The 26737-nt window shown below is 40.7% G+C and overlaps 1 protein-coding gene across 16 annotated transcripts in view; it reads left to right on the plus strand.

Moving 5' to 3' along the window:
• The window catches only part of LOC148897964 (pleckstrin homology domain-containing family A member 5-like), an 89359-nt gene that overhangs the window by 12736 nt on the left and 49886 nt on the right, over positions 1-26737 (plus strand). The gene's annotated exons all lie outside the window — the stretch shown is intronic.

The raw sequence follows: 26737 nt of genomic DNA on the forward strand, positions 1-26737 counted from the left end.
AAACCGATAAACACGTTAAGGCAAAAATTAGTGCATCCAAAAGATAGGCTACCAAATGAAAAACAAAGTAATGTAGTTTATTCCATACATTGTAAGAATGAAAATTGTAAAGAGCAGTACATTGGGGAGACTCAACAAATTCTCAAAAAAAGACTTTATCAACATCGCAGGGATAATATAAGTGGACTTCAATCGGCAGTACATTTGCACCTAAAAGCTAGCAACCACTCATTTGATGACAATGAGGTTAAAATCTTAGCGAAAGAACATAGATGGTTTGAAAGGGGGGTAAAAGAAGCGATTCTTATAAAACAACAAAATCCTTCATTAAACCGGTCTGGTGGGGTGAGGTTCAATTTGGATCGTTCATACAATAGCCTGCTTAGGCAAAACAGGTTAGGCAACTTTCGTAATGCTGATGAGGGTCGTTATGCTGATGAGGTGATACCGGTGGGAGTGGGGGTAATAGGCCAGTCGTTAGTCAGGAATGTAGGAACAATCAGTGGGGCCACAGGGAGGGGTCCTCTGCCCCCCCAACCTGAGAGTAGGGACCTATCATAGCTGTGTCCGGCGCCACCATGTCTGGACATTAGGGATATATAAATGGGGCCGATACGACCAGTCAGACTTTAGTTCGCTGACGAAGCTTCTTGGATAGGAGGCGAAACGTCCGAAACCTTCACTTTTGTACAGATGACGGCTGAAGAAACCTTCTCATCGATTAACATTCTTTTCCATTTAACTTCAACATTTGTTTTCAAAATCTCTGAATTTTGACATTTACCATTTAAATACTAAGTGGAGACGAGCGGTGAGGCAGCAGCCGGCTGAGCCTCACCATGGATTGCGCAATCACTGCTGAACTGTGCTGGCTTGCTCTGCAGTGAGACCGCATTGCTGACCCTCTGCATATCGCTATTAAAATGTTCAAATGCTTTTAGTATATGAACTAAATTTCTACCGTTTAGCTCAGGGGTGCTCATTACGTCGATCGCGATATACTGGTCGATCGCGGAGGTAGTACTGGTCGATCGCAGCGTGACAGTAAAAAAAACATTTGTCAGCCTATCAAACGTCCCGTCACTTGATTGACATACAGGGCAACCATTCAGATGACAACTGAATGTTTACCTTTAGGTCGCCGTGCATGCGTAAACAACGGCGCTAAACGCAGCAAAATTTACAAGCTAGTCAGCGAATTACCTCAGATTTTAAGCCCTTGCTAAAACATATGGCAGAGGTGCTCAATACGTTGATCGCGATCGACCTATCAATCTCCAAGGTACTATTGGTAGATCGCGTGACATTTGTCATGAACTGACGCTATACAAATAAAGTTGAGTTGTTTTGGGCATAAAAACCTCGACGTTAGCCAATCAGCCATTACTTTGCTTGATTGGCACACCGGACAACCAATCATATGACATCTCATTATTAGGTACACTGTGCGTGCTCAAACAACGCAAAGTTAACAAGCTAGTCGTTAGTTACATCCTAATTTTCGTTCAGTTTTATCCTCTTAAAAGTAAGACAGGGTATAAAAACGAGTGGGGGAGCCAGAAGAAAAAAAAGTATCACTTTCATATGGAATGGGAGTGGGACTTTTTTTTTCCACGATGACATTTTCCAAGGGCGTTTGTCTCGTCTGCCAGTTATCTGCGTGAACTCAGGTCATGGCAAAAATTATATTGTGCTACATATGCGGTTATACATCAACATAAGTTGCAAGAATCGTCAATATATTTCTTCATAAATATAATGGGTAGATCACTTTGACTTGGTCATTTTTCAAAAGTAGCTTCCGTGTTGAAAAAGTGTGAGCATCCCTGGTTTAGCTGGTGTATAGAAGAAGCTGGTGTACATAATGTACAGTCACTGTACATTATAAACACTGTACTACAATGTTTATTTTATTTTATTTTTTAATCAAAACTGTGTGCATAGGTGAGGCACACAGTTCTCCTGCCTCATGACAGGGGGCGCTGGTGATTATAGATTTTTCTTGCTACTCCTCGGCTGCAGAATAATAGAACTAGTGATAGCACGCTACAGTAAACAGTTAGCTGCTAACTGTTTACTGTAGCGTGCTATCAATGACTGGATGGTTGCACTTAACTTGCTAACTGTTAGCAAGTTAAGTGCAACCATCCAGTCATTTTTTCGTGTTGCTTGGCCTTATTTTCAGAATGGAGGATTACATATCTAAATTGAAAGAATTTTCTAAACTGGACTTTCAATCGACGCATGAGATAATAATTAAAGGAAGACCAACACCGAACTGTATAGCTCACAAACGGTGAGGGATGAATGTAAATCTCCTGGGCAGCTTCTCAGCTTTTTGGCCAAGAAGGATATCATTGAAACTATTCCTGAACCGACAAAGTTGCTCCAGCTCGTGCTCACTGTTCCAGCTACTACAGCATCAGTGGAGCGGTCAATCTCAGCACAAAAGACTGAAAACATACAGTCGGAACAGGACTGATCAAGGACGACTTTCTTCACTGGCAGTGATCTCCATTGAGACAGAGAGACTTGGACTTCATTTATAAGTAAAGGTAACACGATAATAATGTTGACACGACATTTTAAACAAAACATGTGAACTGTTGCCAATCAAATGGTGAATAAGCTACTCTGTGGAGTTCATATGTTTGTAAATCTGACTGTGATGACGTCAGTGCCTCACCAGCCATGAACCTCACCGCATGCCTTATATTTGGAAAACCCTTTTCATTCATTGAAGGTGCACCATATAGTCAGGTGCGCCTTATATATGGAAAACATTTTAAAATACACCGTTCATTGGGCACCTTACACTCCGGAAAATATGGTAAGTCTGTTAAGCGGCATTTTTGTGGCAAAACTCTATGTTCATGTATGCTACGTCTCATATGTTGCTTCTGGCATTTCAGTATGCAATGATGAGCATGAAGATCTTCTATCTTCATGAATCTTTACTACTTCGAATCTGTCAATCGATTGTTGGCCCCTCTCTGAGGTTCCGAAGGGAAACATTGAGCCGATGCTAATTCTTTCGCCCTAAAGCCACTGAGATGTGTGCCATCTCATATTTAATGCTGAGAGAGCATAGAGTAATCCCCATAGTAATCCGCAGTGAGCTTGAATCGAGGGACAGATGCTGTCATGGGGACCTTGCGGATGCTTGACTGGAATTCCCCCTCAATCTCAGTTTAATTGATAAAGAAATGTAATCAACTTGGCTCCACATGTCATTCTATTAGAATAATGTTGTTGCAATGGGCTAGAAGAATGGTGTGTTGTGTCCTCTACTTGAATGAAAGTGTGGGTGTGGGTGTGCATGCATTCTCAATATTAAGGCATTTGTTTGCTTCCGTCATGTACTTTAAAGGACAACCGACACAATTTTTTTGTTTCCTAACTCATCTCATCTCTCATCTCATTTTCCGTACCGCTTATTCCTCATTAGGGTCGCGGGGGTTGCTGGAGCCTATCTCAGCTGTCTTCGGGCACGAGGCGGGGGACACCCTGAATTGGTTGCCAGCCAATCGCAGGGCACACAAAGACGTACAACAGTCACTCTGACACTCACACCTAGGGACAATTTGGAGTGGTCAATCTGCCTGCCATGCATGTTTTTGGAGTGTGGGAGGAAACCGGAGGACCCGGAGAAAACCCACGCAGGTCCGGGGAGAACATGCAAACTCCACACAGGGAGGCCGGACCGGGACGCGAACCGGCGACCTCTGCACTGTGAAGCCGGTGTGCTAACCACTCGACTACCGGGCCGCCCTGTTTCCTAACTGACATCGGAAAAACGTTTTATAGCATCTAAAATACCCAAAACATGCAGGCTGATATTTTTGTCAAATGCAAAACAACAATAAAAATTAGTTACAGTGTCCCAAAACTACTTCAAAATGACCTCGGGATGGCGAGTTCAGAGGGTCCCGCCCCCTTGTTCATGACGTCACGCCAGGATGTCTTGCCTTGCTCTAGAATCCAAACAATGGCTTCAGATTTGGAGGAGATGCTTTCTTGTTACTCACCCAGTTATGAATATGATTCAAATAGTTTTGAAGAGGAAAGCATCAATGTTTGCAATCGATTAAAGAAGTCCTCCCGTATCAATTCAAGCCGTCAGGACTCCAATGTAGCGTCCCAGAAAATGCACAAGATGGCGCCCAAGCTCCGTTGGAAATAGGCTGATTTATCTGCTGGGAATGTGTGTCAACTAGTATCAAATAGAAGTCTTGGTGTAACACACAAGATTCACCATCATGTTATTTATGTTTTCCTTCTAATTTCGCCATCAACACGGATCAGCACAAAGTTTTCAGACCAAACAAAGTTCCAGACGTGACGTCACGTCAGGCATCGTCATCAATTTGAAAACAAGATTTCCTGAATATTCAGCGCGGGTCTTAAAACATAAAATATAGCTTTATGCCGTGAAATCATTGTAAAATACGCTCAGTAGAAGTCATTTGAAGTAATTTTACAAATTATGGACACAACGTCGGTGTCGGTTGTCCTTTAAACATCCACTGAACTGGCTGCAAGTATAGAAATCACCTTCACATGGATGTTAATGATTTTTTTCCTCCAAACATCTGCTCTGTCATCTGGGTAACGAACATCTCTTAACCTTACTACAGCTGTCCTTTTTTGCCTTGATAGCCAAGAATGTTTTCACTTCGGCTTTATCTTCCATGTTTGCTTCCATCCAGTAGTATGGTTTGTGTTCATGAGGCAGCTTTTGGAAGAAGTCACTCTGCCCAAACACTCCACAGCTGTTAGCTCTTGGAACACGGTGGTGAATTGTGCACACAGCATTTCTTGAAACAAATTGCTACAAATTCAGCTTTTTACATCATACAGTGGTACCTTGGGTTTCGACCATAATCCGTCCGAGAAATCAGTTTGAAAACCAATTTGTTTGAAAACTGAATCATAACTTCCCATTATAATCAATGTCAACATGTTGAATTAATTCCAAGTCTAGATGTCATGATCTGGTTGGCGACCAACGGGGGGCGCTGTCGGCCCCGCCTGCACCTGCACAGGTGCTGGTCGTCCCGATCAGATTGGCGACCAACGGGTAGCGACGTCAGCCCTGCCGGCAGCCTCGCAGGTGCTGGTCGTTATAATCAATGACACTTAAAAGGACACCTGGCACGATCATCCGGTGCCGATTCATTGTTTGTTTGCTGCTTGTTTGCTGCATGCATTGTGTACGTGTTTGTTTAACCTTGGCGGACTTTTACACTTGGTTTTCTTTTGCTACTTTGTATTTTTTTCCATTCAGATCATTTTGATGTTTTACATTTTGTTCCTGCTGACTTTATTTTAATACAATTTGTCAAACAACCCTCCTACTCACTCCTGCCTGCTTTTTGGGATCCGAACCCGCCATCACCACCTCGCAAAACCGTGATAGAATGAATCGGCCAACGATCGGATCCCGCAGGTACATCGGACCCGTCTCATTTCCACCCTGTGCCTGGCAATGCTACGTCCACGTTAGCGCAAGCCTCGTCGAGTTTGAATTGCGTCACTCGACGAGCCGCAACGTCCACGTAAACGTCCGGCCGAGACCTCCTTCCAGGTGGCCGTCCAGGGTGACACTGGGTGACTGGCATTGCACGCCCACGTCCAGCCACGCTGTCGTCGTGCATGACGAATTGAGTCTCATCCACGACGAGCCGTGCAACGTCCGCGTCAACGTCAGTCCGAGACCCCACTCACCGCTGGATCCCGGAGCGGCTCTGGACTGGTCTCGTTCCCCCGGAGCCGGGCAGTTCACGCCCACGTCGGCGTCCGGCCGAGACCTGGTCCCATACGGCCGTACGGGGTGCCATTCTGCGCCTGGCAGTTCGACGTCCACGCAGAGCCATGCGCCGTCGCGTGAACGTGCGAGAGGGATCGCACTCACGCCCACGACGATCCGTGCCGCGTCTTCGTCCACCCCAGGCCGAGTCCCGTTCCCATCAGGCCGCCGCCCGTCGTATGCTGGAGAGGCAGCGGTTGCCCTCTCCACCGACCGTTCCCTGGCGAGTGGACCTTTTGGGAGACTGTTGGGACTTCTGGAAGCAGCCCCTTGAAGGGGGGGTACTGTCATGATCTGGTTGGCGACCAACGGGGGGCGCTGTCGGCCCCGCCTGCACCTGCACAGGTGCTGGTCGTCCCGATCAGATTGGCGACCAGCGGGTAGCGACGTCAGCCCTGCCGGCAGCCTCGCAGGTGCTGGTCGTTATAATCAATGACACTTAAAAGGACACCTGGCACGATCATCCGGTGCCGATTCATTGTTTGTTTGCTGCTTGTTTGCTGCATGCATTGTGTACGTGTTTGTTTAACCTTGGCGGACTTTTACACTTGGTTTTCTTTTGCTACTTTGTATTTTTTTCCATTCAGATCATTTTGATGTTTTACATTTTGTTCCTGCTGACTTTATTTTAATACAATTTGTCAAACAACCCTCCTACTCACTCCTGCCTGCTTTTTGGGATCCGAACCCGCCATCACCACCTCGCAAACCGTGACACTAGAAAGCAGCACTTTTTCACTATGTCACAGCATAAACTCTGTACACGTAATAGAAGAGCAATTCATTTGTAAAATACTATCAAAAACAAACTAATATTTTTTTTATTTTCACCAATTTTAACAGCACCATTAACATCGGAACATAAAAACATCCCTCTCTCTGTCTATCACGGGGCATGTTGGCACCTGTCCCAGGTGTCTTTGGGCAGTAGATGGGGGACATCCTGGACCAGTTGCTAGCCAATCACAGGACACTCTAACTTTTCAAGCTATCTACTGCTTGCTTTAAAATTATACTATTGAGGACCAATGCTAATATCTTTTTTCCCCATATCTTTCTGCATTTTCTTTGATACAAATTGTATCTTGACTGCATTCAGGGACGCTCAGTTTGGTTGAGAACTGAATTTTGGTCCTATACCGGGGCATAAAAACCAGGACATTTTGGTTGAAAACCGAAGTGGACGAGAACTGAAACGTTCGAAAGCCGAGGTTTGACTGTATTTGTTTTTGATCCACATCAGAACATGCCGTTTTGATTCACTGGTTCAGTATGATAAGAAGGCATTATGTACAAACTGTCCAAAGAGCTCATGAAATTCATTCCACTATCAAGACTGTGGGACTAATTCTGTCGGCGATTACCAATCCAATCAAAAGATGGAGAAATATATTGATTTCAACACACTTTACATTTGACCCCCAGGTCAGCTGAAGCCGATCTCGATGTCTTTGGGAAAGAAAGTGGACACCCAACATTGGTCATCTGTCAATCACATGGTGCTTAAGAATAAGTGAATGAACTGAACTAACTGGTACAAATACATGCCTGAAATCTTTCAGTCTTGCAACGTATTGGAGATGGGGTTCAGCTTAGGGTTTTACACCTGTAAGAAAGCAACTCTACGTGCATAATGCATGTAAGAGGCCCCTCATTACAGAGGTGCAGAGTACATTTTTTCACTTGACACATACAGTAGCTCGCCATCAAGCTATCATACTATCTGTCTATATGTGCGTCTATACCAGTATGTATGGATGTATGATATGTACATGCCTTTTTGCTCCTCTCAAGTTTTACAAATGAAATATTAACCCCTTCAGGGACAGCGGTTACTCCAGTGGACAGGTTACACAATAGATTAAAGTGTTAAATCAGTGTCATTCAAAGCATACAGCTCATGACAATATATGAGGAGACAAATCAGCATTCATCGTGACAAGAGTGATTTTATTGTGTTTATGGCCGACAGTGCGGCATTCTGCATTTTATTTCTTTGCATTTATTGCCCAGCGGTGGGCTATTTCTCTGCTGTGAGAGTCTTCTCCCACGCTCTGTCCTCAGCTCTGGATGTTCCTTGCTGCACAAATATTTGAACTGAGCAGGCTCGTGTTTTCACTGAATAATGTATATGGCCTGTGATTGATATTGCACTTTGTTTTTCGCTGTGGCATCACCGGCGGTTACTAAAAGAATGCATTAACAGAAATTGACTCCCGAGAATCAACGTCATCAGTACATGAACTAGAGGACAAAAGAAAAAAAGGAAAGAAACATGTCAGTCATATGGACTGTGTCATTTTAATTTCTTCATTGTCGTATTAAACTCAGTGCAGATTCTTCTTTTCCTTTCGGCTTTTGCCCTCAGGGGTCGCCACAGTGAATCAATGTCCTCCATCTATCTCGGGTTTGTGCATCCTCTTTTCTCACACCAGCTACCTTCATGTCCTCTTTGACCACATCCATAAACCTCCTCTTCGGTCTACATCTCGGTCTCCTGTGTACAGTATTAAGTTGTTATTTCTTCAGCACGTGTCTTCTTCTTTTCCTTTCAGCTTTTCCCTTCAGGGCTCGACACAATGAATCAGTGTCATCCATCTAACACGGTTTTGTGCATCCTCTTCTCTCACACCAGCTACCTTCATGTCTTCTTTGACAACATCCATAAACCTCCTCTTCGGTCTTCCTCTCGGTCTCCTGCCTGGCAGTTCAAGGCGCAGCATTCTTCTCCCGATATAGTCACTCTCTTTCCTCTGGACATGTCCAAACCATCTCAGTCTGGCCTCTGACTTTCTCTCCAAAGCCTCTAATATGAGTTGTCCCTCTAATGTACTCATTCCTGATTCTATCCAACCTGGTCACTCCCAGTGACTCAGTGCAGATTGAGACTTGGTAATTGTTTCATTTTTGTTCTCAATATTTGGATGTAATAACTTTTTAAAATGTACATTAGTTCATTATTCAGTGCCTGTTGGCAGGGTCCTCCAGCTGTTCACTGCCGAGTATCAATTCAGTGCTTGGTTTGTTAAAAAACATGAATTGACATCAGTGTGTTCTTAAATCAGATCTGCAGGGGCACAGGGGGAGTGCTTAACCCTTTACGAACAATTGGGTCAAATTCGGTACACTAAAGATAAATGCTTATAGATCGAGAAATTTAAAGGTAGCAGTTCAAGTGCCGATTGGAAGTGATGCAGCACAAGTTACATGTCCCTTTAAAACAGGTTATGTGCAGCTTTGCCTTTAAGAGCGTCAGTGACATCATCTCCTTCTTGCGCAACACAACGTGCGCTCCTCCATCTTCAAAGCTGCTTCTATTTATCGTCATGGATCAAATATCACGTAAGTATATGTTGTGACGTTTTTATGAGCTATTCAGAAGAGGTTTACCTTGATACTGAAATGCATAAACTAACGCTAACTTGTTTATTTACCAAGAAATATTAAAAATAAGTAGTGTCCCGTATTTGGAACATTCGGCGTGCTAACGCTATTTTCATGATGGTATTGTTGATCCTGACTTGGTACCCGATATGAATAATTGTAAGTGAATGGTGCATTTTACACTAATAGCTGTACCTCATAGCTTTGCATTCTCAATATAATTATTAAAACGGAGGTCCATATTTTTTTACAAGTTTCTGTGACAAAAAATGACAGGAAAAGCTAAAAGTCTATATTTTATTTGGGGCAAATCAAAGACAGCAGAATTACTTCTGAAGGCCTTGAGGACATTAGATTGGCATTGGATTGGATTGGATTGGATTTGCCTTTATTAGTCTCACAGTGGAGAAATTTACATTTCACAGCAGCAAAGTGCATGCCAACTAAAATCATCTGAGAGAAAGAATTTGTAATCAGAAAATGTAGAAATGATTGTTTTGAAGAACGTAATAGGTTGCATTTCCACTTGTGTTATGTAAGGTTTTGTTGCCACCTAGTGGACAAAATAGTCCCCACTACCGTATGTGCATTTCACATTCTCAAATACAGTACAGTGACTAGATGATAAAGCATCTCAAAGGACTGAAGTTCTGTTTGTGATGTAATGTAAGGAAAGAGATGCCCATTTCACGGTAAGATAAGAGCATTGACATCAAATGGGCAATATAGTTTTTGCTTTTTTGAATGTTGCTGTGCCCATATGTTTTTTTCTAAAATACCCATGTACTGTATATCTTTCCAGATCCTGATGAGAATGAAATAGATGACCATGTTGATGAAGACATTTTGGCATCGGACACAGTCGTGACTGTTGCATTGATAAACTTCTATCACTATTCAAATATTTTCAAAGGATTTTCGATGAAAAAATGATGGCTATTATTGTTCAACAGTCGAAATTCTATGCAATGCAAAATGACATCAATACGCCCCTGTGTCTCGCCAAAGAAGAGCTTGAGAAGTGGCTGGGATTGATATATTGTTTCTCAATCTCAAAATGACCAAGCACTCGGATGCATTGGGCTTGAAAGCTATCTCCACTAACTGATTATCAAAGTCAAAGTCAGCTTTATTGTCAAATATGCTAATATGCATGACATCCAGCACAGATGAAATGCTGCAGAATGTACTGTATGTCAAGGGATCGCTTCGAAATTATAAAAAGGAACTTGCATATAGCAGACAACACAAAACAAGGAACTCGGGGAACCCCAAATTATGATCCCTTGCACAAAGTAAGGCCAATGAAAAAGTTTCAAGAATTACCCAAATCACAGCGTTTGTCAATTGATGAACAAATTGTACGATATGAAGGTAGATTTACACTCAAGCAGTGTCTACCAAATACACCAATGAACTGGGGGTTCAAGTTGTTTGTGGTGGCAGGTTATGATGGCTACATTGGATATATATATTGGATATTGGATATTGGATATGCCTTTATTAGTCTCACAGTGGAGAAATGTATGCATTCCAAATACAGGAACGATAGATCCAGTCAGTGACTCCAAGGTTCCCGATCTGAAAGTGACCTCAAATGTTGTGCTCCATTTGGCTCAAAACATCGAACCAGGAAAGAATCATCGATTGTATTTTGATAATTGGTTTACATCTATCCCCTTACTCTAACATTTGGCAACAAGAAAAATCTGGTGTTGCAGCACAGTGAGGCTCAATCGATTGTTCAGCTCAACCGCAGCTAAAAGACATTGAGGTTCTTTTCCCTCCCATGATATTCGGTTTGACAACATAGCTCATGTTCCATATGTTGCAAAGAACCGCAACAGGTGCAAGCATGGCACATGCTCGGTGAAAACTAATATTTACTGCAAAAAAAAAAAATGCAATGTAAATCTTTGTTTGAATCATCACAAGAACTGCTTTGCATTACTCCATGGTTATTAGCTAGTTTTCTTTATCTGTAAAGGAACTATGTATTTTTATGTAAACATTTATGTAAATATTTTACGTAAATTATGTATGTATTTTATGTAAATATTTTATGTATTTTATTTTTTTAATAAAAAGCTGTCATATGGATAAAAGTCTAATCTTTGAAGTTGCACTTGACATATGTTCCAAAAAAGGCACCCACTCAATATAGGCCCTTCATGACGATTGTGCCAAATTAGGCACATTATCAAATTTTCTACATTATTGAAAAATAATAAAAAAGGAAGCTACTAGTATGTTATTATATCCATCAGTGACCATAAAAACTGAACAGATTTTTTTTTCTAATTAGAACATAATTCAGGCAGTAAAGGGTTTAAGCAGACAGGTTTCTCCGTTACCGAAACTTTTCTTAGCTCCTCTTGGCAATCAGCTGACAACCCCCAAAGATATCAAGAGGCGCTGATTATTAGAACTGGCCCTGCAAGAAAAAAAGAAGACCTCTCACTCCCATGCCGCACTTCACAAATCAGATATTTATAAATATCCCATTAATTGTGAGACACGTTTCATTTTGAGATGCTTCATAAATTAGGGTCTGTCATTACAAGTGGCCCATCATTTGAAACATGCTCATGTGTGCTAAATATGTTGTATGGAAAATGTACATCAGGGCTTATAACGAGCAATCAGTACAATTTTGCGGATTGTTAAAGGAGACATGATAGAAATGAGCAGCTACTCATCATCACTAAATGTGTGACTTTTCCAAATTACAGAGCAACATTACACAAAAAAGAGCAATATAATGGGGTGACTATTTGTGAAGTTATTGGTCACTATGTGAGTTTATGACACTCACCGAATCAGATCTTCCCTACTCCACGATGGGTGGATGGGTTGATGGGTTGATGAATGGACAAGCAAACTATTTGCATACAACCATTTAAAATGCCAATTTCCCTACATAAATCCCCTTTCCATTCTCCAATGAGCCCCCAACATAGCTCCATCAACGCTGTGAAAAATTCAGTAATCACCCTTTTTACACAAAACCCAGCAAAAGAACATTGATCCACTGCTGAAAAGGAGGCTTTGATCCTCTCCTTTTTCACCTAGAACTGCTTCACGCAACAAAGAGGGTGCAGAAAGTGCTAAAGATTGAAGACTGTGTAGTTTTTGTTTTAGAGTTCAAGATGGCGCCATGAGATTGGCTGCCTTTACCGCAGCTCCTGTATGTTGTTTTTGCTGCTGTAAAATTTAAATGTCTCCACTGTGAGACAAATAAAGGCTCATCTAATCTAATCTAATCTAAAAATATATTTCTAAAATGTGGCCTCCTTTCATAAAGTGATGCGTTATCCAACAGTCAGATAATGACACAGATGATGATATCAGTATAAGCGTTTGGTGTGAAAATTAGTGTCAGCCTGCGACCAGACAACAGTTTGAAAAAAAAAACGAGTCGGAAAATGCCACACCGATCCTGTCATTTGATTGGATTGGATTGGATTTGCCTTTATAGAAATTTACATTTCACAGCAGCAAAGTGATGAAAGGAATGAAAGTAGAAAAACAAAATACATGAGCTGCTGGAAAGGCAGCCACTCTCGCGGCGCCGTCTTGAAGTCAAAAGAACAAAAAAAAAAACTAAACATAATATGACAGCACAAAGACAATATGACAAAACAAAGACACAGAGAGTCATTCATTCTTCAGGACTTGCTGTACCCTCTTTGTGATGACATGAAACAGTTCTAGATGAAAGATGAGAGGATCAAAGCGTCTTTCCAGGACGGGGACATCATGGTGGAATGTGCACGTCGACTACAAGCTAAATGTTGAAAGCAAACACGCAGCTGTAGCATCCATTGACGAAAAGAGATTGTCTCACATCTCCTGTCCCACATAAATGTGCTTCAATTCCAAGGCGCAACAGTTCCACATATGCATCGGCGCTCTGCGCTGACGCTCCTTTCTTCTTATCGCGGGTTCCTCAAGCCATGCATCCATCCAGCCGCAGACTGTCCAACAGCACCGACCTTTCCGCTGAACAAAGCGGGGCTGTGATGATGCTGCCCATTACAGGCGCAAAAAAGCACAATGGCCCCAGAGCTGTCCAGCGATGGCAGTCGAATGGCTCCGACATTCCTCCCATTCAAAAATAGTACTGGCATATTCATGCTGCCGAAAAGGCGCAACCGCTCAGCACAGTCTCCTCCTTGATGAATGTTGTGGTCAAAAATGCTGAAAAACAATCCGTATCCATTCCACACGACGCACAACAACACAAAGTGACAAAAGAAAACACAAAACAAGACAAAAAATTCTTTCATTATACGTTATTCCAGTTTGGACACTGTCCAATCTCTGTTAAAGCTCTAATACAACCTGCTGCAGTAAGATTTCAATGCGATGACTTTACCCCCCCCCACCCCCGCACCCATTGGATTTCTGTTCAGTTTAATCTGAAAACAGCAACACGGAAAAAGGTGGAGGGGTATCAACTTTCGCAAGCTGTGGAAAAGAGGCTTTTCTTGCCTCCATGATGATGTGTTTAAATGTTTATTTATGGAGGTGGGAGACTCATTTGTCATTGACAGAGGCAATGCTAATATGTACACAAGATGTTTGCTCTTTGCCAAGAAAGTTGCTCATTGACAAACTTTAAAAGGGTGAGGACATTATCGACACTCATAAAATAAAGTGTCCCAGATCTCTTCTTGCCAGGTCAGAAATTCCTTCAATTTGTCATTTTGCACATTGAGGTCAAGTCTTTTGGACAGTGTTGTATTTTCATAAGCACCCACAGTTGAAATAACATATTGAAGAACACTTTCTACACGAGAGGCGTTATTTCAACAATCCAGGAAGCACTCAAATGGTTTTTCATGTGAAAATCTCCTCACTCTTTAGTCATAATTTGTTCCCATAAGAACTGAGGCTCATCTGTTTTGCTTTGCTTTTGAGGCAGATTAAATGTGATGTAAGGCTATTCAATATTTGGCAGCATATTCATTCGTAATCCCTAATACTCAATAGACAATGAAGCATCTTGAGTTATGTGTGTTGAAAACAGCTAACACATTTTTGTGAACATGCTTTACTGTGTATCTCCTTCTTGGTTCTAAGTATTGTACATTTTATCATGATGTACACGACTCACCCGCATCATGTTCACACTGAATTCATATTATTTTTTGGGGGAAGTCTGTAACTAAATCTGAGAGTCTAACCTACAGATTTAGAGTACAAATGAGAATAGATTTTTTTAATGTATATATGTTTCAGGCTGTATTTAAATTATTGTCAAGACGTGTCAAGTTAAGTTGTTCGTCCACCAGTTTTGATTCTGGATTTGTAGTCGAGTCAAACTACAGTGCACTACAATCGCCATACGAGGGCAGTATTGTTCTAAAGCCAAACAATTCAAAGGGCGATAAGCATGGAAGACTTCATGAAATATCTGGTCTGCTCTCAAATTGAGATAATGGGCCAGCTCCTATCTTTTAAATGTATCATTTTAATCTGAACCACCTTCTCCCTGCTTCACCAGGTTGTTTTGTATGTTTCTGTTTCCTTATTGCACAGGATAAAGTCTGCCACAGTGCATTTTACATTTGCACGGCAAAAAAACAGCACCATTGGCTTTCACAGCAATGGGAAGATTTTTGCTGTGATATGTTCACAGAAGTGTGAGGGTCAAACAAGGAGGACTTCCACCTTTCACTATCTTCCCCTTCACTTACTGCAGATTCATCTTGTACCTATGAACAATATTTCACAAAATCGTTGCAAACTATTTGGTTTTATTTTCTTGGCATTGTGTATAAATTACATTTGAGCTCCGTGTTCGTCCTATCATGGTTGTGACATTCATTGTGTGTCACACTGGAGCGGCATTCATGGAACAATTTGGTGGCTTGCTCAGTGGCAGGACATAATTGCATGGGGATTTCTTCATATTATTTTTGGAAAATTCAAAGTGTTTTAAGGATCGATTGATTATCGGTCGCTCAGATTATTGGGGACTATACAGTATTTGGCATTTTTGTGTATATGGGCATTGGTCATTTACATCCAATAGTTGACAAACGATGAATGAAAAAAAAGTTTTAATTGCAGTTAATTTTTAGATGATTTGCAAATTTCCCCATTGCAAATTTCCTGATTTTTTCTGATTCTGAATCTGATTTGTGAGCAACTAGCCAGTTGATATTAATAATACATTTCATTCATAAGTGTCTTTCAAAACTCTCAAGGACACTGTACAGTACAGTCACAAGGACAAGAACAATAAAACCACAGATGAAATTATACATAATAATTTCAATTATGGATTTTTTTAATAAAAACTTTATTTACTATGCAAATGTATCAAGAGCTATTTTTGTTGACATCTTCATTTAACGTTACTTTGTAGGCTGCGAGCTCCCTGCACTTTTCATTACATATTCTAAACAACATTACAGTGATACCTTGGCTACGAACTTAATTGGTTCCCAGACAAAGTGTGTAAAAGTGTGTACCCCAAAAATTAATTTCCCATAGGAAACCATTAAAATGACAATAATCCGTTCCCAGGTCCCCATAAAACATAATTTTATACTTTCTAATTCTCTAAGAATTAAAACTACACAAAATATACCTTATATATAATGTGTTTACGGAGGTCTCGTAGCTGCCTTGCGATCACCGAATGCGGCCAGCCACAGGAGGATGTCGGGCTCGGTTTCATGAATATTTTCCAAGTGTTTTAGCTTGGGCAGAGGGGCGACAGCCGGATCCAAACGTCCCCCAGGGTGGTGCGTCACGGTGGGGGAAAGCTCGGGGGTGGTGCTGCTTCCCTGGAAGTGTGACGGCGACCGTTTACGGAGGTCTCAGAGCCGCCTGTCAAGCACCGAATGCGGCCAGCCACAGGAGGACCGCGGCCTCGGTTTAATGTTATATGATATTTTATAAACCCATTTTAAATGTACTTAAATAAATTATGTATGTTTTTTTTATTTTTTTGTACACTTTCAAATCAATTGTTTAAATACTCATCTATTTTTATGAAGCTGATTCTAATGAAATATTTTTAGCTATCATACATCACACGAACCACAACATACGTTTAGACAACCAACTTTAACATGGGACAAATATTTATGTCACATCAGAGCAGTCTAATGACCAAAAATACTCTGTGCATGTATAGCAACATTGTTAACTTTAACAGATATGTTAATATGTTTGCAAAAGAAAATAAAAACACATTGCTCTGATTGTGTCAACAACCATTCATAAAGAATAGACTGACAAATGTGAAGTGAAGTCTCCTGTGCTATGGTATTATAATTTAAGAAATAAACTGTACTGTATAATAAAGTCATTTTATTTACATTTGTGATGGTCGTTGATGGCTTGATGGAATGGAGTGGCCGGTTTCATCAGTATTAAACACTTGATGAGGGGCATAGCCTTCTTCTTTCACCATCTTGAGGAATGATCCCTTGTAGGTGCTTCCTCTGCGATAATTTTAGCATTAAACACTTGATGAGGAGTGTAGCCTTCTTCTTTCGCCATCTTGAGGAATGATCCCTTGTAGGTGCTTCCTCTGCGATAATTTTACCTAGTTCCTCATCAATTGTGTTCTGTTTAGCTGGGTTGATAGCTTTTTGCATCAACTGTACAGATGGCTTGTGCGGGTTATTTGTGGAGCCTGATTGATGCAGTCTACACTCTGCCTTTGAACTATCAAAGTTGAAATGAGTCAAAAATTCACTGTTTTCTATCCATTTTATAATAATAATAATAATAATAATAATAATAATAATAATACATTTCATTTATAAGCGCCTTTCAAAACTCTCAAAGACACTTTACAGGCAGAGGATATTTTCTCACTCTCTCTCTGTCATCTCCCTGTCTCTTTAATGTTTAAACCACCTCCCCTCACTACTGCGTTCTTGACCAATCACGTGGCTTTGACCGAAGACTGGGGGCGGGGAATAGAGGACAAAAACAAGTCGGCTGCCATTTTCTTGTTAGAACGGGCTCGTTCGCAAACAACACATCACTCATTGTGGCGCTCCGTGTGTATCCCGAAAAATAGTTTGTATGCCAAGGTAAAATGTTCATAAATTTAACGTTCGTAAACCGAAAAGTTCGTAAGCCAAGGGGTTCGTAATCCGAGGTATCACTGTATCTATATTCTGAGATTGAAGGGGGAACAAAAAAACCATTGAAGTCCATCCAATGTCATAGAAAACATCAACACATTTTTATCATACATACAGCACATCTCGTCTCATCTGGATTAAGAAAAAAAAATCTGACCATAAGTGATCTATAAATAGAACATAATATAGACAAGCTGTTTCAATGTCTTTGTCCTGGCTGCTGTATAGAAATTTCTATTGCTAAAGCGGCGATCACATGACATCAATAGTAGTTGAACTGAACACACCAAAACATGTAACAAGCACATCTGCCTCACATTTGAACAATTCCTTGTTTTAATCTCCCCTTTTGCAATCCTGTGAGAGTCTGCATGTTCTCAGGCCTCCTCCCACATTCCAAAAACATCAACGTGAGGTTAGTGGACGACTCCAAATATCCCAATACGTGTAAAAACAGTGAGTGTGGATTTTTGGTTCTGGGTGTACCCCATTTCCTACTCAATAAGTAGGGTAAAAAACTGATGTATGGATGATTTCTTGTCTGGAATGCAAGCAGTGTGGATCATTGATTGTAGAAATGTCCTATTTTTCCTCAGGGCGGTATACTGTGTTGCCTTTGTAACCTCCTCGCCAAATATTGTATGCTGCAATTTACCAAAGGACAGTAACCTTGAAATTCATAACTGAACGCGTAGCTTGTTTACATGGGGTAATAGCATCTCTCTTTTTTATCATTAAAAAGATGGATGTGCCCATTGGGAGTAGGCGTGCTAAACCGCAAGCGAACATGATTTGATGACAAGAAGAAATTTGTTTTTCTTTTTCTCAGCGGGCAGGGGCCATGTAGCTTTACCTCCTAAAACAGCAGTGAGCAACCTAAGAGCAGACACTCCCTGGAAAACGAAACTAATGTGGCTTTGTGCTCCAATGAAGCATGAAAATAGAGAACCTAATTTTGGCCAGCCAAGCCAGGCTCTGCTATTTGGCCCCGATGGTTTTCAGTCGTCCTCTGTGTCATAATATGTCAAAATTGATGGAAATGCGAATCAACTGTCCAGGCGGATATCATAACAAAAGATAGAAAAACGTGCCACGCTCCCGCACTGGCTTGGATTACTCACTGGCCAGCTCGGAAAGCTGCCCTCCATTTGTCAGCTGCACATTCCTCGATCAGCGCTGAGCGCTTGTTGTAGCATGGCATTGATTGCCCCAGTTTCAAATATGGATTAACTAGAATAACACATCAAATCATGATGTTCAAAAACACTGTCATGGCACTTCAGGCTAAATGGGAGTTTATTGTCTTTGAAATAAAATGTTGGGCAAGTTCACAAACCCTTATTTGGATACGTTGCCAAGGAGAATTATGGTAATTGCGAAGTTTAACTGACATGTTTGATGTTGCAGAATCAGTACAAGCTTAACTAAACTAGTCAATGGAAAAAATGTTTCTTCCACTTCTTCATTTGAAGTTATATTGACTGACTCCATTAGTCCCATGTATTCTGAGTGATTTTAGTTAAAATTGTGAAAACCACAGAAAAGGGCAAGATACTAGCTCGTAATGAACCCATTTGAGTTATTTCTTGTTGTCATTGTTATATCTGGGCCACAAAATGAACCTTTTGTCAAAGTACGTAGGTCTTAAAAATCAACAATCATTTTTCTGTGACTGGTCATTTGAATGTACTGACGCTCCCCAACTTACGAATGGTCATCTTTTTTGTCAGTTGTGCGCAAAGGTGGCCTGCCATGACCCTCACTAATAAGGGCTGAGGTCTCGAGTAACTAGAGCAGACATGGGCAAACTACGGCCCGCGGGCCACATACGGCCCGTTAGGCTTTTTAATCCGGCCCGCCGAACTTGCCCAAATTATAGTAAAAACAGTGTCTGAAACTCATGACAAAAAGTTAGCGGAAAACAGGGCAGATAACTGAAAAGTTGCCTGCCCCATTTTTCCCAACTTGAAGCACAATGAGACAACTAATCACATTAAAAAACATTTGCACAAAGTATGACGTTTTTTTTAAATCAAGAATGTACCTACGACAAATGCTACAGTGCTTAATTTACGGTAAATGTGCATGGCTGTAGATTTTGCTGCAGTAGTCGATTGTCATTGTGGTGCACAATGCAACGTTTGCATTGCTTCCTACGAGCCACTAAGCCCCTTTCATAAGTCTCACGTACACTTTACAGTCACGGTTTAATGTAAATTTACGTTTTGTAGCGTCACATATGTTGTTAGCGTCTTTTGAATCTTTCTTCTGGGCTGAGGTTCTGTGCATCTATTTTGGAAAACGACTTTATAACGCTTGAGAAAGTCCGGAAGAAAGAAGCAGGCTTCTGATTGGCCGCCGTGCCGTGTATGCAAATTTCCACTGCAGGTAGCCTATGTCTGTGTGCTCGGCGACGGTACACGTGTATTGTTTGCGCGTGAAGGCGAGGGCGTCAGTGGAGAGTTTGTTTAGCGCGCGTCAGGACAAACCATCTATGATTTGGCGGAATTTAACACGGGTAGGTATTTCTGAGCTTGCATATTTCGTTGTGTAATAATATGTTTTGAATGTTGAAAGTGATTCCATTTTTCAATAAATGTTGATTTCTTTAACGTTGGCCCTTCAATGAAAACTTATTTAAAACAGACGCAATCTTGATAAATCACAGTGCATATGTTATTTTAATCTATTTCCATTTCCTCCTCCAAGTATCTGCGAAATAGTATGTAAACGCCATATTCCTTGAGACAAATTTATTAACTGATCAGGGATATTTTTCACATTTGAAAGACAGTTCATAAATTGGGTTGTAGTGTTCTTACTGTGCTATGAGGTTTGTACACATTTACATATACTACATTTAAAGGACAACCGGCACCATTTTTTGTTTTTGTTTCCCACTGACATCAGAAAAACGTTTTATAGCATCTAAAATACCCAAATCAGGCAGGCTGATATTTTTAGTTAAATGAAAAACACCAAAAAAAATGACTTCAAAATTAATCCGGAAATGGCCAGTTTCAGAAGGTCTCACCCCCTTGTCCGTGATGTCACGCCTTGCTCGAGAATCAAAACAATGGCTTCAGATTCGGAGAAGATGTTTTCTTGTTACTCATCCAGTTATGAATATGATTCAAATAGTTCTGAAGAGGAAAGCAGAAATGTTTGCAATTGATTCAAGGAGTCCTCCCATATCAATTCGAGCCGTCAATGACACGGATCAACACAAAGTTTTCAGACCAAACATAGTACCCAAAATGCATTGTGTGTCGCTTTCTCGGTCAGGGGCGGTCCAAACGTGACGTCAATGGGGATCGTCATCAACTCGAAAACAAGACTTCATGAATATTCAGCGTCAGTCTTAAAACGTAAACTATAGATATATACTGTGGAATCTTTGTAAAATACGCTCAGTCGAAGTCATTTGAAGTGATTTTATAAATTATGGACATAACTTGTCCGGAGGCGTCGGTTATCCTTTAATGCTTTAGGGTTAGTATTTCCGGCCCAAACACTCCCTCCAAATGCTCCTCCCCTCTATCAAATTTTAGAACCTAATGCGGCCCGCGAGTCAAAACGTTTGCCCACCCCTGAACTAGAGCATAACTCATTCACTGCCATTCACAAATTTATTCGGGAATTGAAAATATGACATAGAGCGCCATTCCCGAATTTTTTCAGATTTTGTATTATTTTTTTGGGGTAGGTGCCGAGAAAGCGCTGACCATGGCCTCTGGCAATGTTTTTTCGTTTCCACAGGGGGCAGAATTTCTCTTTTTTTCCATGTTAGTGCTTTTTTTCCAGCTGCAGCTGTTAAAGCCCTATATAAACCAATATGTATGTATTGCATTGTATTTTGGATAGCCACCCTCATTTTAAGCTCATATAACTCCAGACCCATCTGATTTAAGAATTAATTCTTTTTTTCTGATGAAAGAAAGTTGATGTAGTCCTAAAACTCAATATTCTGTAATTCGAGTGACAATGACAAAAACCCTGGCACTGGAGTGGACACATTTTTGCACGTCTGGCAGTGAATGAGTTAACAGATCTTGTGTTTGTTTATTTATTTATTTATTTATTTATTTAGATTGAAGCATTTGCTTCTTTTTCTTCAACAATGTTTATGTTTTGCTCTTTCATTAACCACATTGTGCCTGTATTTTAGCTTTTGTAAACAAAGATGCAGCTAATAGATGTATCGGTGGCGTCATTCACAAGGGAAATGTGTGTTTCTTTAAAGCTGCGGTTGATGGAATCGTGGCGGGCTCCTCGATCAAGGCCCAGCAAGCGTTTCGTGTTACTCCTGACACACACACACATTCACTATAAAGACAGTTTCCATGACATTGTGTTTCTGAGAAGTAGGCCAAATGCAGGGCCGGCAGCCCAACTGAGCATGATCATCACCGCCAAAGGTAAGTAGTTGGTCAAAATGTCATTCTCCTTTCTCCACTATGAGTTCACTACAGTGGTATTTTTCTTTTTTAATGATATAATTACAAGTGTTTTTTTTTTTAAGAAAAATATGCTTAGTTCATAAAATATTTTGCAAGTGAATAAACAGTATCCTGCAGCGGTTCCAAAAGCTGTTTTTTTTGCACCACTGGTTACACACAAAACAATTTTACGCAAGCTGAACCGTCCTGTGTTTTCTATTTGGAAAAGTGGTTTTATGGGGCGTTTTTTTCATACCACATAATGAGCAACCAGCATATGAATCAGAACATGTGATAAAGCTCAAATTTAAGTAGGAGGTTTGACTTGCTGTGTTGTTTTTTTAACTCACTGTAGCAGGACAAGGTGTATTAATCAACATTTTATCTTGCATGTAACAAGTCTGATATGTGAGAGAAAAATGTACTTCAAGAAGAAGAAGGGTTGTTGCAATATATCTAAATGCATTTCTTGATTCTGCACTATGTACAGTCTTGTTTATAGAACGGTTTTTGCACATCTACATTTGCACAGTATACAGTTGACATTTTTATTTTGTTATGCTTAGAATATCTTGTTTTCTATCCTTTCACTCCCACCCCAACCCCATCCCTCTTCAATTGCTGCTGTGGACTGCAAATTTCCCCATTGCGGGACGAATAAAGGTATTCTGATTCTGATTCTGATTCTGAAGTAATGGGGTTGTATCCTGTGTACAGTATTAAGTTGTTATTTCTTCAGCACGTGTCTTCTTCTTTTCCTTTCAGCTTTTCCCTTCAGGGCTCGACACAATGAATCAGTGTCATCCATCTAACACGGTTTTGTGCATCCTCTTCTCTCACACCAGCTACCTTCATGTCTTCTTTGACAACATCCATAAACCTCCTCTTTGGTCTTCCTTTCGGTCTCCTGCCTGGCAGTTCAAGGTTCAGCATCCTTCTCCCGATATCGTCACTCTCTCTCCTCTGAACATGTCCAAACCATCTTAGTCTGGCCTCTCTGACTTTCTTTCCAAAACCTCTAATATGGGTTGTCCCTCTGATATACTCATTCCTGATCCAATCCAACATGGTCACTCCCAAAGAAAACATCTTCATCTCTGCTACCTCCAGCTCTACTTCCTGTCTTTTCTTTAGTGGCACTGTTTCCAGTCCAAACATCATGGCTGGTCTCACCACCGTTTTATACACTTTTCCTTTCATCCTAGCTGAAACTCTTCTATCACACATCACACCTGACATTTTTCTCCAGCCATTCCAGCCTGCCTGGACACACTTCTTCACCTCTTTTCCACACTCTCCATTGCTCTGGACAGTTGACCCCAAGTTTTAAAATAATTTACCTTCTTTATCTCTTCTCCCTGTAACCTTACTCTGGGTCCCTCTCATTCACACACATTTCTCCTGCACGTGTAATAGTCAAAAATGTGTTCAGTCTCTCCATCTATTTGCACTCCAGGTGTACCTTTCTTGCATCCCTTCTATTTTTGTAGCAGCGTTAGGGACTGAAAATAAAAACAATTTCATCACTCAGTCGTACAAGAGTGGTCCATGTGTGTGTATATACAGTAAAGTCTCGTTATATCGATATCGGATATATCGATAGTCCCGGTTATATCGATACTATTTCTATGCACGCACGAAGAAAATTACATGCAAACAGGGTCGGACCTTGAATATCGATATAACGAGACTTTACTATATATATATATATATATATATATATATATATATATATATATATATATATATATATATATATATATATATATCCCTAATGTCCAGACATGGCGGCGCCGGACACTGCTATGATAGAAGTGTCCGGCACCGCATGTCTGGACATTAGGAATTTCATCACTCCTTCATAGGTACGTTGTTTTCTTGATTCTCACTCTCTCGTATTTCTCAGTATCACTCGCGCACAAACATCTAAAAAATGCCGCCAATTCTCCATCTCACCCCTTCTCTGACCTTTGTTACACGGGTCACATTCAAGAAAATATGTGCACCTGCTGAAACCATTCCTGAGTTCTGGCCGTCTGACTGTCAGGCATTCTTTACGTTGCCAATCCAGACGTGTTTTCGTGAGGGATGTTTGTAATTTCAGAGTGAAGTGTTCAGCTCAACACATTTTAGAAATTTGGTCATTGAGGAAGTAGTACTGCAAGTGTGGGGGCGTCTTTCAATAGAAACCTGAAAATATTTTTGCAGAAAGATAACTGTTCCGAGAGAAGACAGTTGAACTTTGCTTCTTAGGAAAGACATGACAGAAACCGATTCCTTTACTTTCATAATCAGATTGAAACTAACAAATAAATCTCCAGGGGCTTATTGCTAAACATGTTTTGTTCACCATAGTTATGCACCATTGCTGCCTACAATCTTCACTTTTGTAGCTGCGCCATTTTACGGCTGGGTTTCCCCTGATCACTTCAATCACATAACCAAACTCATTATAGATGAAAACAAAACAGTTGAGAAGTCACCAGGCATGGAGCGCATGTGATCATGTGTCATGTGTCGATATTGAAAATTACTGAGGTTTGGCTTGTGAGCATCATTTCAAGAGAGGAAGTGCATTTATATGTAGGTGGATGTGAAAGTTGGGCGAATAGTTCATCCAAAGGAGTAGTTCCCCACGTAGTAACAAACACACCCTGTGTTTTTCCTCACAGTTTAAACTCAAATAACATGGGTGCTCATTCCCCTTCTCCTTCCCCTATTGTTATGATGCTGTATTGCAGGAAATTGTGTCGTCTGAAATTTCCGACCTCTGACCAGGAAAAAAGTACAGTGGAAACCTCTGACAAAGTACCGTAATACACTGTGACTCAGTTTCAAGTCAGTTATAGCAATGAACTCAACAAAAATAATTACTGAGAAGCAGGGTACACCACATACTTGTTTGCCGGTGAGAAAGCATTCCTGGTACCTGCTTTTTTTGGGATTAACTGCAGGAGGTGTATGAAGTCAAACAAATGTTAAACATAAAGGTCTTGGCTGGGCTTTAAACCCTACACATCAAGCTGCCCTATTCTCATAAAATCTATTTTAAAACCATGGAGATGATGTTGGCTGTTCGGATTGCTCACTTAAAGGACAACCGACGTCTCCGGACAAGTTGTGTCCATAATTTGTAAAACGGCTTCAAATGACTTCTACTGAGCGTATTTTACAAAGATTCCACCGCATATAGCTATAATTTACGTTTTAAGACTCGCGCTAAATATTCAGGAAGTCTTGTTTTTCAGTTGGTGACGAGTCCGTACGTGACGTCACTAAAGGACCGCCCTTCACCGTAAAAAAAACGCATTGTAGCGGTCCTTCCATCACGTCAATGTATTTTGCTGTACTTGGTCTGGGGAACTTGTGTTGCATCCAAAAGCCGCCAGGAGGCCAGAAGAGGGCGTCCAAGCTCCATATAAGGAATTTATCAGCCTGTGGAAACGGGGGTGGCCACAGGAGGTCGCCATTTTGTGCCTCTTTTTTTGGGTGAGAGATTTTCCCCCAATGTTGCCTCAAAATGGCAAAAATAAATTCTTTAATTGATTGCAAACATGTATGCTTTCCTCTTCAGAACTATTTTAATCATATTCATAACTGGATGTGGAACAAGAAAGCATATTCTCCGAATCTGAAGCCATTGTTTTGATTCACTAGCAATGCAAGACGTCTTGGCGTGACGTCACGAACTGGGGGCGGGACTTTCTGAAAATGCCCAATTCTTTTGCAGAATTTTTTTTGCAGATTTTGGACACTTTAAGTCATTTTTATTGGTGTTTTGCATTTGACTAAAAATATCATACTGCGTGTTTTGGGTATTTTAGATGCTATAAAAAGTTTTGAACGTGCAAAAGCTCTGCGATCACAGTTACCTGCTATATATATATATATATATATATATATATATATATATATATATATATCCTTTCGGCTTTTCCCTTCAAGGGGTGGCCACAGCGAATCAGTGACCTCCATCTTCAGAGGTATGATCCGCATGTTTGTTTTGGCCAAGCTTTTACGTCGGATGCCCTTCCTGACACAACCCTCTGTATTTATCCGGGCTTGGGACCGGCACAAGAAGACTTATGTCCCTTTGTGGCAACAGAACAAGCAACTCGCTCAGTAAAAGGCTACCAAACACAAAATGGTCATCGGCACAGCAACAATCAAAAAAGTATACTCACTATACTAGACTATATTAAAACTATACTCACCATTTGATTATATATATATATATATATATATATATATATATATATATATATATATATATATATATATATATATACACACACAGTCATATACACATACACACTGGCTTAGACTACGTCAGGATGAATAATTACTGACTTGAGTTACATCAACCACAACATTTTTGAAAAGCACATTTTTGCTTGGAAATTGTTTTGTAAGGCTATAGCTACTGTGTTTATTTTGTGGTTTCACAATGAAATATATTTGATGTGTGGAAAATACAGTGATTTATTTGTTAATTTTAACCCTTTTGAGCACCGCAGCCTTGTAAACATTCCATCGACAACCGCATGATTTCATCCTTTTTTTAAAGTTACTGTGTGTTTCGCGCAAATGTTGGCTTTGGAGCCCTTTGTAGTCTTTGCAACTTTAAAGTGGGAAATGAAAGCAAGGCTGATCAGCAAACGGACAAGGGGTGCCTAAATTGAGTTTGCTTGTGGCTCAGTGGACTGCGATGGTAAATCAGAATCAGAAAACCTTTATTCGTCCCACAATGGGGAAATTTGCAAAGGCTGATGCAAAAGTGAATCTAGGGTGTTGTTTGGCATGCAAAATGTGGAATTTGTAACAGTGAGTGAAGCTGACTCTTAAAAACCAGGCTCGGCCATAAAGTGTGTCTGTCTGACACGTCCTCTTGATGACCTCTGGTGATGTCGCTCGGTTGGATTAGTGTGCTTGAAAACAACTCAATGATCAGTAATCTGCTGCTCATGTCTATGTCTGTCCATGTCTGG

The sequence above is a fragment of the Hippocampus bargibanti genome, linkage group LG05, assembly GCF_051943395.1.
Source record: "Hippocampus bargibanti isolate YZ-2025 linkage group LG05, ASM5194339v1, whole genome shotgun sequence".
Lineage (NCBI taxonomy): Eukaryota > Metazoa > Chordata > Actinopteri > Syngnathiformes > Syngnathidae > Hippocampus > Hippocampus bargibanti.